Below are 17,307 nucleotides of genomic sequence, written 5' to 3'. Positions count from 1 at the left end.
TCTATCAGGAACCAGCCAGTTTTGCACAAGTTAGAGCTGCAGTCTGCAAGGGGAAATAGGGCACTGGGGCCAAACTGGTCTAATTAGCTGCTGAGAACCCAATGTCAAGTGCAATACTTTCAGCTATTCACAGCTTCTTAGACCAACCACAATTTGCATGCTGGGATTTTCAGATCATACGAATGATTATTAAATCAAAATGACAGGTCCCAGAATGGAATATGCTAAAAGGCCAAAAGTAGCTGAATGTGCAACAAATGAATGTAGCCATTGGATGGCTATGCATGCCACCTGACTCTGGTCTAGGTCCCAACGTCCTACCACATTGAAGAGGCAATTCAGATGTTAGTCTGCCATCATTCGAAGCCCTACACATCAGTTCTTTCTACTGAACTACCGCTAAAATGTTCTAGAAGCCATGATACATATGATCTACTGTCTATCAAAGATGCAGCTCTACTTTCAGCCTTCCTTTTGAATACCACACAAGCAGCCCTCTAGCACACCCCACGGTGTCACAATTTTGTCATTATGGACACATTCTCAGACAATTTTTGGCTATGCCTTCAACTCCTTTGCTGCCTCTACACGTGCTTGTCACACATTTTGATTTGAGGTAATGAGCACAACACTTCTGCAAATGTTTTGATTTTGCCAACCTTCCTGATATAATACAATTATTATACATGTTTACTTAATGAAATGATACATTACGTTGTCTATGCTTCTTCTAATGGGAGCACATTTGTTTGGTGCCATCTTGAATGGTTCTGCTAACAGCAAGAGATAAACTCGTTCTAAGATGGCTGCTGCACATGCCTGCTCATTCAAGGCTCCCATCTCGGAATTATTTTTCTTTTTTTTCAGAAAACTATTCCAAGGTGGCGATTGTGCTTCCAAGCGCAAGGACCTCAGAGAAACAACAAACATTGGCAAAGAAGGTGTCATGGACAAGACCTACTGCATTCGGCAATGTTTGTTCTTCTATTCTGCTCCTATATCCCAACTATGGGGCCAATTTCGATCTCATTAGGAAAGCGTTCCTTCTGAATTGATTCCGGATTGCTTTCCGAATGCCCCGACAGTGAGCTGCCCAAAAGACGATCACGATCCAATGCATGTTAAATCCCACTCAGTCGTTCAGTAAGTAAAGGGTTTTGGGCATAGTACTGCGTCGTTTGGTAAAACCGGATCTCAGTATGAGTCGGTTGGAAGGCCTGACTATGGCCTTCCTGACCACATCGTAATCAGGCCCTATGTATATCAACCCAGGGTAATAGTATTGCATCCAGTCTTGGTTTAGTTGATTCCTCTACCCACTACCTCATTCGCTTTTTTTCGTAGTCTATGCCAGAGATGACATTTATGAGGTTCCTTTAATCTCTGCTTTACCTTTTGCTCCCAAAGACACACTTCATAATTTGAAAAATTGACAAATATTCTTGGTCTGGGCCAGGTTTGGGAGGTAATGTCCAGAAAAGATTGGAATTTATAAGGGGACATACAGGAAGTGGATATAGTCCATGTTTTTCACAAACAAACTCAATAATGGAAGTACAGAAAGTGATGACAGATATGAGGAATAGCTCATCTAGCCTGCCAAGTACATTACTTACCGTAACATTACAAACCCTGCCCCAGACTGCCCACAGCATTACTCTTATTACCCAACTATCAAACATTATAATATAGACACCAAGGTCACCAAGTGTCATTAACCACCCTTTTGGTACATTTTCAGCTTTCTCCTCTTGCCTCACAATTTTAATGTATTTTTGTCCACCACATACAATGAACAAATCCCTGCGACCCTGTATACGAACGGCAGATGAATAAGCTTGAGGCTTGATTTTTGGTAAATTCCAAAAATAAAGAGATGGTAGGATAGAAAAAGTTATGCTTTGTGTTATTTTAATCCAATATGTGGGCTGTGGCAAAGCCCACAAGTTGTGAGGAAGTGGCTGTTTGCAATTTCAATTGATGGGAAGTGAAAAATCTCTAGCATTGGCAAAAAAGAAGGCTTTTTTTAGTCAAGGGAGAAAAAAACACTTCAGAAGTGGAGAAAGACAACTCTATGCTTAAATTATTTTTTATATTGCAGATTAATGCATTTACTCCCGAGGTACCATGTCTAGATGACATGAATGGTGGCTGCAAACTTTCTAGGGAAATATTTTCTGCTCATATCCAGGGAATGTCCATTTAAATTACTCCCTCAGTATTTTCGGCAATAAAGTAATGATTTGATATCAAGCTATGAACCACAAAGGAAAGTACAGAGCTATGAGGGGTGTACAAAGCATCACAAAGGGTAAGAGAGAGATGTCGAATGAGAGGGTATGTGTCACCAGAGTAATGGTGCGGCTAGCTAGCAGCAGGTCGACAGCACAATGACTACAATGATATAATCTGATACACTGACATAATATGTAGAACATTTTACCTAAATTGATACATATTTAATACTATTTTCAATGCATGCAGTGGAGGGTTGTCACAGACTAACAAGCACAGCAGGGGGAGCAAAATGTGGGTAATTTGCTATTACATAATTACAAAATTTCAGCAAAATTATGTGAAATTGCACATAAATACGTGAAATGAAAATCCATAATTTGCATTATATTCTAGCTCAAATGCGTCCTAATGTCAATTTGTGATGCAATGCAAAATACAAAAGCACAGTAAATAGCCACCTGAGTTCTGTTGTATGCGTCCATTCGAGGTAAAGTGTTAGCATAAATGCCGCACTTGTGGTAAATCTTTACCGCAAATGTGTGTCACATAATTACGCAATTTGACCTAATGGTCAGTAATTTTGCATACCAAGCATTGCGCAAAATCCCCCAAATTGTGCAAATTACACTGTCGTAATTAAAAATTTCCCTTAGGCTTTTAAAGCACGCCCATACTTGTATACTCTTTCAATATATGCATTTTTTTTTAAATAGTTCATTTACTATTCAGTGAGTAACGGGTTATCATCATTAATTGTACTTTAATGTTAAAATGCAGGGCTTTTATTTCAGTGTACAATTTAAAAACATCTCATCAGACTCCTGTGTCATTGGAAGGCTGCCACAAGCTCAGGACTTCAGACTAAGAGGCTCCCTTTGGAACATGAAATCCCTGTACTGCAGCCCCTTCTGTTGACAGTAGTCAATTTCAAGGCTGTTTTACAAGTTAAATGTATTTATTTTACAGACTTACTAACAATCTTTTGCTGGTGGTATATGTGCACATTACTTCCGGGTTGTGTTGCGGTGCTGATGTATTTGAAGTGTGGTAAACCGCGCTTTATATATGTGATAATTAAACGCGATGAAGAATATGACAAATACCATATAACTGACATTTTCGGTTTACTGCACAATTAGTGCAATTCTCGGCCATTTTGAATTAGGCTCTTGATGCCATGTTTCAGCAGTTCTATTGCAACCAGAGGACTATATACAATTTTTCTGGGAGGTAGAACATTCATATTCGAGATTTTTCACGTAACCGCTACAGTCCACGAATCCAAGGAAATGTCCAAAGCAAAGGTTTCTGATGATATCCAAATTAAGGGACATACAAATAGGACTAGGCAACAATTGGTCAGCTGTACTGCTGAAGTCTTCATCTGATTGGTAGAATACCTGCACCAATTAGATAAAGCCTGGGATTCGTTGTTCCCATCAACTCTTGTGCTTTTATGGGGCACTGAAGGATGCCTCCTAGGCTTTCCAATAATGGCCAGAACTAAATAAGCTGTATGATAATTGGTCATCTCTGTCCATTTTAGGAAAGAGTTGAAAAGAGAACATGGACCTGTGATTGGAGGAGGCATCGAAAGCGAAGGTTTTCTAATACTCAACAGGAGGGACCCCATTCACGAGAAAATCACTAGGGGTTTGCTGAGCCATACAATCAGCTTTGTTCTGTAATTATTAGAAATATGACAAGACATAAATTGAATCAAGTTCCTTATGCAATGAAAAGCACAAATGGTGCCTCCTATCAAGTGACTTAACTGTCTGGTCAACAAGTCAGGGCTGATGCTCCCATGGATTTCATTTAGAGTTTGGCAGACAGGATGTGCCATCAAAACATGGAGCATATCCTGTGTTCTGATTTCTATGTGCCCTAGACTCCGCACTTGTAATACAGTGGACGGGACATCCACCAATTTTAAGACTAAAGTACCCCATCCACCAGACTCTAAATAAGTGCCAATGTTTTTGATTTACTCAATCGCTTCATTCAGGAGTATGGCGTGATTAGAAAGCAGAAGTGGCGCTTATTAAGCAGTCGTGACAGATGCAGGTAAGCTCAGTGGGGGGTGGACCGGGGCAGGGCGGGGAGGGGGGAAGGTTCACAGATGACGGAATAGGTTTCATTTGACCTATTCCGTTGTCTGTCAACTTCCCTCTCCATCCCCACCCTGCCCCCGAACCGCCCCACCACCCAACTGTGCTTACCTGCACCAACCGCAGCTTTAATTAGGAATAGAAGGGTGTAAACGTGCCACCTAACATGGAAATGGCTCTGACCCAATACTTCTGCTATGCACTTGACTAGGAGCTATAATAGCCCTAGTAAGATACCCGCTTTTACTTCTGCGTGAACATGCTGAGTAAGCCTGACTCCTCTCCATGAGTGTTTGGGGGCATTTCTATTTAAACATCGAGATACACAATTCATTTTACGGTACAAATTTCAAAATACGATGAATCGAAAGCCACATTTTTCATAGGCAGAACGACCCATGAATGTTGGAATTTTTTGGTGTTTTCCACAGAGCCTTACTTCTCTTCTTCTGACATGTTTTATGTACTTGTAAGAACATTATATGCCTCCCCTTCATGTCTGCCGTCAAATTGTAATGGGTTTTGGGTACTTCAGGATAACCTGCTCTAAAATCAACCTACAGTCCTGAGCCCACTGGGGTTTTTACTGTCTCCAGTACTGCCAATCCGGCCCTGCTTCTGGTCTTTCTCAGACACCAGCCTTTCGGGAAATTTCCAAATTTCCCAATAAGCCAGCCAGAATGGACGTTTATGGAAAATGTATTTTGGTGAAGCAATGATCACACAAACTTTCCCTTCTCGTGAATCAACTCACAGTTTGTGGCTGAACATGACTGCTAGCTGGAAGGCAGCAGCATCATTCCGGTAATATGTATCCCAACTGTGACGCGTCACACCCATGCTGAGCTCTCGAATGAACATCACCAGTGCCTTTTCATCCAAACAGCCTTTATTTGTGCATCTCATTTCCCGCATTCGACCTAGGAACACGCCTAGCTCCTGTGGTCTAATTTCCGTGGACATGAATGCAAAATTGCTAAAAATATCAAAACCTGGTGAAAAAAAGTCCTACTAGGTGAATTGCCTGAAATAGACAGAAAAAAAAATAAAAAAATAGAGCGTTACTCTATTTTCCGTGGGAAAGGTACAGCGCACTAGCCTTATGCGGAGTTATATTTTGTGGCTGCTTGTTACGCTTGCATGGTGTCATTTCAGAGAAGAACGTGAATTACTGCATTTTTCTCCTTCCCATGTCTTGTTTGTTTTTGGGTAAAGATATTTTTTTTGAAGACTGGTCCAAACCAAAACCCCGATCCCAGACTCTTCCAAGACTCTCTCCCTGCCGAGATTCTGGCGCCAATTGCTGGCAGGGTGCTCGGAGCTGAAGGTCACACGGTGTGGTGCCAAGTACAGTGACTCCTCTGGTGTTCAGTGTGCCAGCTTGAGAGCCGCCTCTGTTCAGAGAGGGTGGGCATAATACTTACATGAATATCTGCATGCATTCATATCTACATTGTTATAGAGTTCCGAAGCATTATTTCGGGTGAAGCAAGCACTATCGAATAGGACACAACTTAGAAAAAATAAAAAATTATTTACGAACATGAATGTATGTGTCAGGCTGCTTCAGACAGTATGTATGCCAATGAGTGATGATGACATACATATGCCTGTGTTATCATGCATGAGCATCACCTACAGAGTAACACAGGCCCCGTTTTATTATTATTTTTATTTACCGTTCCAAGAAGGCGTCCCCGACTTGAAGCAGTAAATTAAAAACATGAATATTTACTTGGGTGAAAATGCTTTTTCTGAAAACTGAGCAGCCTGGAAGAAAATGGCAGACGCCCGCCCACCCCCCAAAAAAAGATCTAATAGAAAAAATCAAGGCATGGGCAAGCAATGAACACAGTTGTGGAGGAGTGAGCAACAGGGCATGCGTTGGGTAGATGCGAGGTAGAACACAAGGGTGAGAACAAGTGTGCTAAGCAATGGACGAGCTGGGGGGTGAGAAAGCAACAGAAAGCCTATGCATTATGGGTATGTGAGAGGAACAGAACACGAGCACAAGAGCAGAACCAATGCATGCACCCTCTTGGTGGGATAAATGAAGTATATAGACTGCCTGTGGTTGTTAATATACCACTGATGATCAATAGCATGGTTTGGGTACAATCTACATATCGATAATAAAGTTATAACAGGTGAGATTAACACACGTAATTTAGATACTAGAGCAGAATCATACCACAGCTTTAGCCCCCCCTCAGCAGGGGACATACCAACTTGGTTAAAAACCCATGACCTTACCTCCTCGCGCTACAGTCAAGCAAGCACTAAAATTATTAATATTCCTATACATTTATTTAGAGGCATTACTACGACAGATTACACCTTTGTACGTGTGTCTCTACTGGTCATAGGTAAATCCTATACTATAATGGAATGCACAAAAAACGAGCATTCACCAGCCATAATACAGTTTGACCTGGATTTTCCCAAGTGCAACCTACTAAATATATTAGGCGGGTTGAAAGGACTGGAAAAAACCCCTCTGGTCAGGCGACTAAAGTTGGGAAACACAAGCCTGGATCTATTTAGCATCTTTAAGAAGCAAATGACAATAACACTTGTCAACTCTGGGAATCTGCAACGCGACTGGGATCTTATCACTGATTTGTCATTTCGAAATCTGGAGGGTCAGAGAAACCATCACCCACTAAGTACTAAGAAATTCAGATTTAAGAACGGACTTTAATATACTGCTGAATTAAAATTAAGTATATCTGCCCTGAATGCTGTTGGTAAAAGATACAGTAAGGATAAAACCAAGCAGAGGGCTTTACAAAAGCTGAATAATAAAAGGAAAACCCACTGCGTCCTGCTGTGGAAGGCACAGGTAAAATATGTGGAATGGATTCATTTTTTTCCCTTGTGTCTTGCAATAATCAAGATAAGTTCTCGCTTTACATTCATATTAGTTGTGGCTGTTGCATTATGGAAGTGGTGAGCCCAAAAGCACTATCCAGCACTCAGACTTTGTCCACATGCCATCCTGGTGTAAAAAGGGACCACCCACCATAAGTGCGGTGGTCCCGTGGGGGTGATTAGGATGCACCCGCAACAGTGCGGGCGCATCCTGCATTTTTAACATTGCGGCGGGCGGTGCTTTCAGCATCACCCGCCACAATGCCAAAAATGCATGTCGTGCATATGCATGCACAACATGGCACGCACTGCGCAGTGCCTGCCATGTTGTGCATGCACATGCAGGGGGGTACCATAGGTACCTACCATGTGCCCCCCAACATCCTGGGGGCCCGCAACGGGCCCCCAATTTCAAGATCCGCATACCTTTCCCGCCATGGAAAGGCTGCCCCCCGCCTGCATTCTGATATGGATGGCGGTGTCTAGCAGACACAGCCACCATATTAAACTCTTTTCCGCCCGGTCGACTCGTCGACCGGGCGGAAAAGCGGCAGACATTCTTCCCGTCCGCCGCAGTCCCCCCTGCCATACTAATATGGCGGGGGTAAATGGGTGGCGGAAGGGGAATGATGTAGGGCAGATCACCACCGCCACGCGGGCGGTGGCGATCTGCCCTACATCCTAATGGACCCCCTAGATTTTTATTCAGAAAACCTTACCTGAGGCAGGCCCATGATTTTTGACTCTCCCATCTCTCTGCAGCAGCCAGAGACAGACCCACAAGCTCCCAACCAAACAGAAGCTGGAATAGGGTTGAAGGTACAACCTTTTTATCTATTCCAATTTCTGATAAGGCAAGAGGACATGTGATTGACGAGCCCTGAAGCTCCCTTTATCCGACATGCTGCGCTGCATGATGCTAGTGCAGCATGTCAGATATGTTTTGTGTATGTGTGAGGCCGGCTGTAACTGCTCCCACCTGACACATGCAAAACAGGTAGTGGAGCCCTATTCTGCTGTCAACCTGACATTACAGCCTTTACATGCAACAAACGATCTGTGAGATCATTTGTTTTCATATAAAAGCTGTCCTATGCCGAGCAGTAGTGGTAGAGGGTCGAAGCTCTGGTGCCCCCTAGGGGCAGCCGCTGCTGATCAGTACGCTGAATAATAAATCTGCTGTCAGAGAGAACAGCGCCCCAACAATGAAATGGGTGGAATATGTACAGAACTTATATGCAGATCCTGATTCATTGGTCCTCCACAGTGCTACCCACAGGTGGTAGGAACCAGACCCAGATACTGAAGAATAGAAAACAGGGTCTATGTTATCTAAATGAGATTATATTTATAAAGCCATCAAGGCCATGAGAACCAATGGGGCCCCAGGTACCAATGGCCTACCAAGTGCACTTTTTAAGTTCAATATAGACTTCTGGGATGACTTCCTCTCTCCCTTGTATGAGGACTGTTTTCAATCGGCAGAAGTTCAACTATCCTGGAAGGGATCCATCCTCCAACCAATTCATAGCAAGGAGAGTAACTCTATCCCAGAAAATTATTGGTTAATTACACTATTAAATGAAGAGGCTAAAATCTATGCTAAAATCTTGCTCCAGGAGCTTGAGGCATGGGTGGCTGAAGCTAATATTGTACATTTTTAGCAAATTGGACTCAGACAGCATTCCTCTACCATTGACTATACTGTTGCCCTGTCACATTTGGCCTATAGTGCTTCTCTTTCTTTTTGGCCACCTCTATTTGCGTGCTTTGTGGACTATTCTGTCGCTTTTGATAGTGTTGATACTAATAAACTCTAGGCAAAGCTGGCAGATTGGGGCATACCCACCATTTTACTTAGAACAATCATTTAATTGTACTCAAAATGTGGGTCTGTGTTAAGACTGTTGTGGACAACTCAGCGATCAAACAAATCCTGACCACATGGGGCCTAAAGCAAGGGTCTGTTCTAGCTCCTTTGCTGTTTACCCTTCACACTGCAACAATAGCTCGCTGACTAGCAAAGGTGAACACAACCCCACCAAAGATTAGTCCCGTTAGGCTTCCAATGAGCCAGCATGCTGAAGACTTGCTCATATTGGATCACACAAGAGTTTGACTGCCGTGCGCTCTTAATGAGCTCCATAAAATACACGCTAAAGGTGATGATTTTTATAAGCCACACAAATAAGAGAGACTGGCTGGGCAACAAATCGATCTTTCAAAGATCTAAGTATAATTATCTTGGCGTCTGGTTTATAGACACAAGCAAACCAAGTGTACACCTTAAACTTATTAGCAGGAAGGTTCAGGCAGTCACATTTGCCATGCGCCAATAATACCACCAGCTTTACTCCCTTTCAGCAGAGAAAGTCCTGAGAATCATGCAGGCAAAGTTGCTATCCAACCTTATAATATCCACATTTGTAAAGCGCGAACACTCACCCGTAAGGGTCTCTAGGCGCTGGGGGCCGTCGGGAAGATTAAGCAAGCTATTGTCCAGAGTCACATGGTGCTGGGCTAATCTGCTGCCGGCGCCCGGGATCGAACCGTGATCCCCAGATTCCGGAGTCAGTCGCCCTGGCCACGGCGCCACACCTCTTCCCTGACATATGGTCAACATATGACATATGGTCAACACGCTTACCCCAGGGCATTCTCTCCAGTGCTGGATAAGTCTCATTGCAATGCCTTTAGAAGGCTGTTCTACCTTTCGAAATACACTCGCCGCTCGCAACTTCACCTGAGGTTTGTCCTGCATGGACAAGACTTTGAATGTAAGCCTGCTTCCTCAAGTACTATTATGCAATACAACAATCCAAACCAGATACCTTAAAAAGGCTCTTGAAGTGATTTTCACAGCTTCAACCAATCCATGGTCTCTATATCTTGATCTGATCTAGATGTTCTTTTGTACATGTTGCTGGCCCTCACTGTTTCTTATTCCAGCACAAAATCAATTTTGAGGAAACAAGTTGCACAAGTTTCATCGAAAGTTGACTTAGCCCATCACATATGCCACCCCAATCATAAAATCATATGGGGAAATGAGAATGCAACCGTACCTAAAGTCAGCACTAACCAAGGAGACCAGGCATTGTATACCTAGAGCATTACTTGTGGCCCTTGCTATTGAGGAATTCAACCAGAGTGGGCAGCAACATCAGGCAGCAAGCCTTGCAGATTCTGCGAGTATATAGGAGAGTCCATAATTCACCTGCGATGCTATGCTATTGTCCAGAGTTTTTAACTGCACGCTGCACTTTACCAATGTTCATGTCGAATGGGGTTTCCTCCTGCAATGATACACTGGAATTTTGGATGACTATTACTGCTCCCATGTATTTGGCACGGTTTGGGAAATTTGTAAACATGACCTTCACTGCCATTAGGCAGCGAAGAACTTGAATACTCCAACTACTGCCACTGTCACAAAATCCATATTTGTAAATCATATTTATTTACTTTTTGATATAGAGATGTATTTTACAATATAGTTCTATTTTGGGGTTGCTGTTCATATGTTCTTAACTGATTTTATCTATTGCTGTTGTTATTTTGTGACTAATTGTGTCAAATTTAATTAACTGGCACAAAAAACTAATTCATTCATTCTTATTGATCGTATTTGAAACAACACACTGCTAATACAGAGGAAAGTGGACCCATGTAAGCATCAAGCAGGAGGAAAAACATCGAGATCTCCTAAGTAACACAACCAGAATTTGAAGTACCATCAGAAGCCTAGGTGTGTTTAAATAAAGACGGTAGTTATATTAGTGCCAGTATTCGTTTGGTGAAATTGGTGTTTGTGCCATAGGACGATAGTGAAGACATCAATATGCGACTACAACAGAAGATCTTGGACGTGCCAAGCACTGGCACTACTGAACATTCCACATTCCCAATCAGATCTCTTGGATTTTGTTGAAGATATTATTTAGTATCATCAATGTCTGGCACTATTGAGTGACTGGTATTTCAAGGAAATTGTCCAAGTAAATCAAGTTAGATATTGGACAAACCTTGGTTGGGCTATTTAACTTAGCACATTTTCTTTTTTTTGCAGAAGGACACAATGGATATCTCAGCGTCAAAGGTGCTCTACCTGTAGCAAGTGTTAGACAGGATTTGCATTACATAAGTCACTGTTTTAGCATGATATTTTATGTTTGGTAGACAAGCGCATTACTTAGAGCCACAGCATCTGCTGCTTTTGATCAAGACCTAAGTTTCAGAGAAGGTTGGGTTAGAGGGCTCAATGCTGTGCAGGGTGGTTGAGTTTTATCAATATGGAGAAGGCCTAACCAGAGAGAAGATTGGAACTATCTTATCCTATTAGCACCAAGCCACTGTCATAAAACATTTACTTTTTATACATAAAAAGTACATTGTGCCATATCATGCAGGCAAGGTTGCTCAATGTATTAAATCCTCATTGCAGTAGGGATCTGCATGTATGTACGGATAATCTTGATACTACCAAGTTATCCTTCCAGCTTTCCTAGATTAATAAACTGAGCACTGATAAATGACGTAAAAGTAGAACGGTAGTATAAAGCTCTATATAAGGACATGTCAGCAGAACTTAAGTTGTAAAATAATGAGTGTTGGTGCCCAAAGCTCTGTTTAGAAATGTGCAGCCGGTGCTATTAAATGTCTGTGTTCCAGAAATTAAGGCTGCATTGTCTTGAACCCACTTCAGGCCTATTTAATCCGCTACCAGACACTCCATGCCCCTTTATCTCACTATTGCATGTTTCTGCTTTCTCCCTCTGTTGTTGCTTTTCATCTTTCTCTTCCTTCACTCCAAATTGTGTGTTTTTCCCCCTCTTGCTGTCTGTAAGTATCTGATGAGTAAAAATAGTGTCTCATGGCGCCCACCAGCCACCACCAGCTCAAATTAAGCACTGAATGTCATTATTATCAAGGACAAAGTGATAATGACGGAAAGCAATTGAGCTTCCCTGGTCTCCAAAAGGTTTTAAAAGTATCTTGAGGATCATGAGGTGCTGTGTGATCCTCATTCCAAAGTTTTAGACTTTGGCACAATGTAGAAGCCAGCGGTAGTAGGGTATCACCCATAAATTATCAGATGCCCCACACACACATCTCTCCATTCCCCATCTCATTTAGAGGAGGAGGAACTACTATCTTCACAAGTGCAGATGATAAACTGGATCTACCATCAGAAATACCTTCCTCATAGGTAAGGCATTTAAGAGCTGCCAGCTCTGTGGCATCAAAAGGTATGCCATTTTTATGACAGGGCTTACTACGCTGCTTTTTCCTGCCCTGATCTGTTAGGCAGGAAAAAGCTATCAAAATCTGCAACACACTTGGAGAAAATGTTCATCACATGAGGGGTTATGGTTGTAAGTTTTTCCAAAATAAATCCCTTCTTTGAGTTTGAGTTTATGAAAAATAATTCCAGCAGAGCTGTCTTTCCACCATTAGATGGCCGAAGAACCGAAATTAAAGACTGTCACCAAATGGATTCCAGCTGTGTTTGTGGAAGTACGTTCTGTCAAAAATGCCACCCTCACTGTGGGTATCTCTAACTGTGATTGGCTGGTGGATGAATGGGCCAATGGAGATTGGGCACACCAGCCAAGCCCTACTTCTAGAGGAAACTGTTTATAAACATACAACTGGTGGTATATGTACTACATACTCTCACCCCCTCCAGGACACAACGAGACAACACAACAAGAAAGCCAACTGGTTCCCCACAGATCTCTGAGAATCCAAGCACTCCTGCCAATCACTAGTGAAGACATGGAGAAACAGCAAAACCCCAGAAGCATGCTCCGCCTACAAAACAGCCATCACAGCACACCACCAACTCATCAAAGCAACCAATAAAAACTTAATCCAAGACAGATTCCTCTCCAAGGCCCACAACTCCAAGGAACTCTTCACAATCATACAAGAATTCGCCAAGCCCAACAGCAAAACAACCGACGTCCCTCCCTCCCAAGACCTCTGCAACAAACTCAGCTCCTTTCACCTCGAGATCAAGACACTCTATGACAACTTTGACGACCAAGGCCACGGCACCGCCTCAACTCCCACCCCCAATTACGCCACGCAACAGACCTTTCTCACCCGGACCCCTCTCACCACAGAAGACACCTTAAAGACAATGAAGAGCATTCACTTCAGAGCCCCTTCTGACCCCTGCCCGCAGCACATTTTCCAAAAGAGTCTCGCCAAACTATCAACTGTTCCCTCAAGGCCACCACATTCCCTGACATCTGGAAGCGTGCCGAAGTCAACCCCCTCCTAAAGAAGTCCTCGCAGACCCTATGAACCTAAACATCTTCAGGCCCATCTCACTGCTTCATTTTGCTGCCAAAGTCAGCGAAAAGGCTGTCAACACCCAGCTAGCACACTTCATAGACACCAACAGCATCCTACACACCCATCAATCCGGATTTCACAGCAACCACTGCACCAAGATCGCCCTCCTCGCCGACAACATCCATGCCCTCCTTGACCAAGGCCACATGGCAGCCCTCATGCTCTTGGACCTATCAGCAGCCTTCGTCGAAAAGCCTTAGGCTGGATACGATCTTTCCTCTCAGGCAGAACACAGAGAACAAGACTCCCGCCCTTCCTCTCAGAATCAACAGAGGTCAGATGTGGAGTACCCCAAGGATCCTCCCTCAGCCCTACACTCTTCTACGTTTACATGGCCCCCCACGCAACCACTGTCAGAAACTACAGGCTCAACATCATCTTCTACACCGATGACACCCAACTCATCCTCTCCCTCACCAAAATCCCGATGTCACCAGGTGCAGCTTCCGAGAAGGGATGAAAGCTGTCGCGACCTGGATGAGCAACAGCTGCCTCAAGCTAAACTCAGAGAAAACAGAAGCTCATCCATGGCTCCAAACCCTCCGCATGGGACAACACCTGGGGGCCACCCGCCCTCTGAAACCCTCCCAAAGCAACGGACCAGGCACACAACCTCAACATCATCCTCTACTTTTAACTCACCATGAATTGCCAGATCAACGCCGTATCCTCTGCATGCGTTAACACCCTCCGCATATTTCGCAAGACATTCAAGTGGATCCCCCCGACTCCAGGAAAACCATCACCCATGCACTCATCACCAACAGACTTGACTATGGCAGCGCCCTCTATGCTGGAATCAACAAAAAACTCCTTTGCAAACTACTGAACGTCCAGAACGCCGCGCCCAGACTTATCCTCAATATCCCATGACACAACCACATCACCCAACACCTCTGCGACCTCCACTGGCTCCCCGTCGGCAGAAGAATAACCTTCAAGCTGCTCACACATGCCTACAAAGCCCTCCATAACACCGGACCCCAATCTCTCATCGACGACTCTCCTTGCGCGCCCCCAAGAGAAACTTCCGCTCAGCTGACCTCGCCCTAGCCACCGTCCCTCGTTTCATCAGGACCAGAGCAGGTGGAAGATCCTTTTCCTACCTAGCATCCACCTGGAACGAACTCCCCCTTCACCTCCGACGAAGCCTGACACTGCACTAGTTCAGGAAGGACCTCAAGACCTGGCTCTTCGAATGACCCCAACGGAGCTGCTCACACCCCCCACCTCCTCCACTCCAGCGCCTTGAGACCCTTAGGGGTGAGTGGCACACTTCACAAAACCCTGCTTGATTGATTGATACAAAGTGCCACTAATGATCAATTTCATTACGCTTTAAAAGCACCGTGAAGCAAGCGTTGTGACACAGGGCACTATACACATTTAACCTAAAGTACGCTGTGTTATAGTCTCTGTGAGAAGTTTTTTCCTTTGATGTCTGGTTGGCTATGTCACACGCTCTACCACATACTGAAAAAACTTTAACTTCCAGAAATTACATTTTCTTTTAGTTAAACAATTTCCAGATTTTATGGTGTTGTTACACCCTGGTTCACCATCTTTATGGGCGCTACTCACTTTGGTGCTGAGTTTAAGGAATATTTCATAGTTTTTTAAGACATTTGAAAATGTGTTCTATTTAGGTTTACTTTTGCCTGGAACTGTTTACTTCATTTAGGGTTTTTGTACAGACCTGTACATGCAAGAATGGCTGCTTCTTCCTGTTCTTTGCATAACAAATCAAAATGATATTTGCATGATGAAAGTGGAAATCAGTATGAGCTTTAAAATGTTAAAATGTGTAACCTAAATGTGTGAAACTGTGCTTATTTATACTGCCCCAATTAATGATTCTAGTTTCACTTCACTGTCCCATTTTGGTGATTGCAATTTGACCTCAATTAGACCTTGCATGTCTTCTTTTTTTTATATATATATACTGCACCTTATGTCCCAGATGTTATTAATATATAAGAAATATACTCTTTGTCAAGCATAGGTTATCTGAAAGAACTAAAATAAAGTAAGCGCCAAATTAAAATGATCTGTAAAAAGTAGCACAGAATTAGCGAGTGTTGTGCCCAGTTGTATGGTGTCTCCTGTTGCTAGATGTTGATTATTGACAGTTGTGGCTAATCACTTTTCAGGCGCTTTTGAGGGAAAAGATTGCGCGCGGACTAGCTACTGATCATATGGGATGCAGTGATGAGGAGGCGCACCGTTCGCATCCCATTCGGAGCTGCAGAATTATGTGGGCTGTAATTGCAGTGAAAGACACAAAACCCGTGTAAATTAGCGCTATGTAACATGCGTGCAGTACACAAGACTTGTGCTGTGCGATATTCTCTAACAGACTTTTCCCGCCCCCCAAAAAATTGGGGAAAATCTGCTGGTAAAAATGGGATTTGCTCGGGCTTTTTTTCACCTGCTGTAAGCTATGTTTTGCATATATTCTTCATCCACCTTATTTGCTGTAAAAAAAAAAAAGCAATGACTGCGGTAAGTTACAAAAGTTGGTAAAGGTAAAAAAAAGACTTATAAAGGGTGAACATCCAAACTTTGCTCCATCCTGGCGAATACAACTAGTATTGCATGCTTTTCCCGTAACACAGATAGCTATTTACATATTTTGTTGTTTTATGTCGTACCCACGTGCTCCGTGACGGCCCTTTGTTGCATTCAGTAGCCCAGTTCCGGCCATGGCCCTGCTGTCGTTCCCAGAGAGCAGCAGCCCTACTCTGCCCTGGCCTTACTGTCCCAGCGGCAGAGACACAGACCGGAAGGACCTGCCACCAGATGGAAGGGAGAGTTAAGACAGGGGCTCGTGCGGCAGGCCGTACAGCCCTGGTCCTGGCCGCGAGCCCAGACTCCGGACTTGCCACTTGGCCAAATGAGTCAATCAGCGCGGGGAGTTTCCTTTTCTGGGGGGAGCCCACAGGAAGCAGTGCCCTGTCACTTCTTTCCGTTGCTCGTTGAAGCTCCTGTCTCACAGGATACTGAAATCAAGCTTTCCCCTCATTACAGACAGACAAACCCACTCGAGACCTCGGACGGCAATGGGAGGTAGTCAAGATACGACAGAGGTTGTCCTTCCGCCTGTGACATGTGACGCTGCTGGGCACAACTTGCAACTAGCACCGCAGCAGGTCTAGCAGAAATCAGGAGGGCTCTTTCGTGAAAGGCGGCTCCCGAGCACGTTTTATAACTTGCATATTTTACTAATGCATAAAGTAATTACATTATGCAATTCAAACTAATACAGGACCGATAGTGTACCACAGTTTTGTTGCATCCGGGGCTGATATTGTCTTATTCTTCATGCATTTCTAAAAGCCTCAGCCTTCTGTCTTTTAACAGCCGAGCATTACTACCTGAAGACCTCATGATGAGGTGGTCATTATTTTGGGAGGTAATTCCACAACTGGGGAAAAGCAATACTACCAGTTGCTGTATCCAGTATTCACAGGGTGAAGTGTTACATTCCCAGTTCAAGTCCAGTAATTAGAAATGGGGAATAACATCGCGATGATACAGGTTTTCCCTGATTTAAGCTGCAAAAATAAGATGGGAGGTATTTTCCCATCAAATTCTCATTCGTTTTTGCATTGGGACTACTGACACAGGGAAAAAGTGGTGCATTACTACACTAGTTGCAATTCCTATTGGGTGGATACTCCAATTGATGCTCAGTCGAGATTTCCAGCTCAGTCAAAATGAGGAA

General features: G+C 43.6%; 1 long non-coding RNA gene across 1 annotated transcript in view; it reads right to left on the bottom strand.

The window, feature by feature from the left end:
• Positions 1–16,419, bottom strand: part of LOC146776475 (uncharacterized) — a 77,812-nt gene extending 61,393 nt beyond the window's left edge. The window contains exon 1 of the long non-coding RNA XR_014972159.1: positions 16,235–16,419. This is a non-coding gene — a long non-coding RNA (uncharacterized LOC146776475). The remainder of the gene's footprint in view (positions 1–16,234) is intronic.
• Positions 16,420–17,307: the final 888 nt, after the last annotated feature.

This window comes from Triturus cristatus, chromosome 12 (genome assembly GCF_964204655.1).
Source record: "Triturus cristatus chromosome 12, aTriCri1.1, whole genome shotgun sequence".
NCBI classification, from domain to species: Eukaryota; Metazoa; Chordata; class Amphibia; order Caudata; family Salamandridae; genus Triturus; species Triturus cristatus.
The sequence above is the reverse complement of the archived record's forward strand: the minus strand, read 5'-3'. Positions and strand labels throughout refer to the sequence as shown.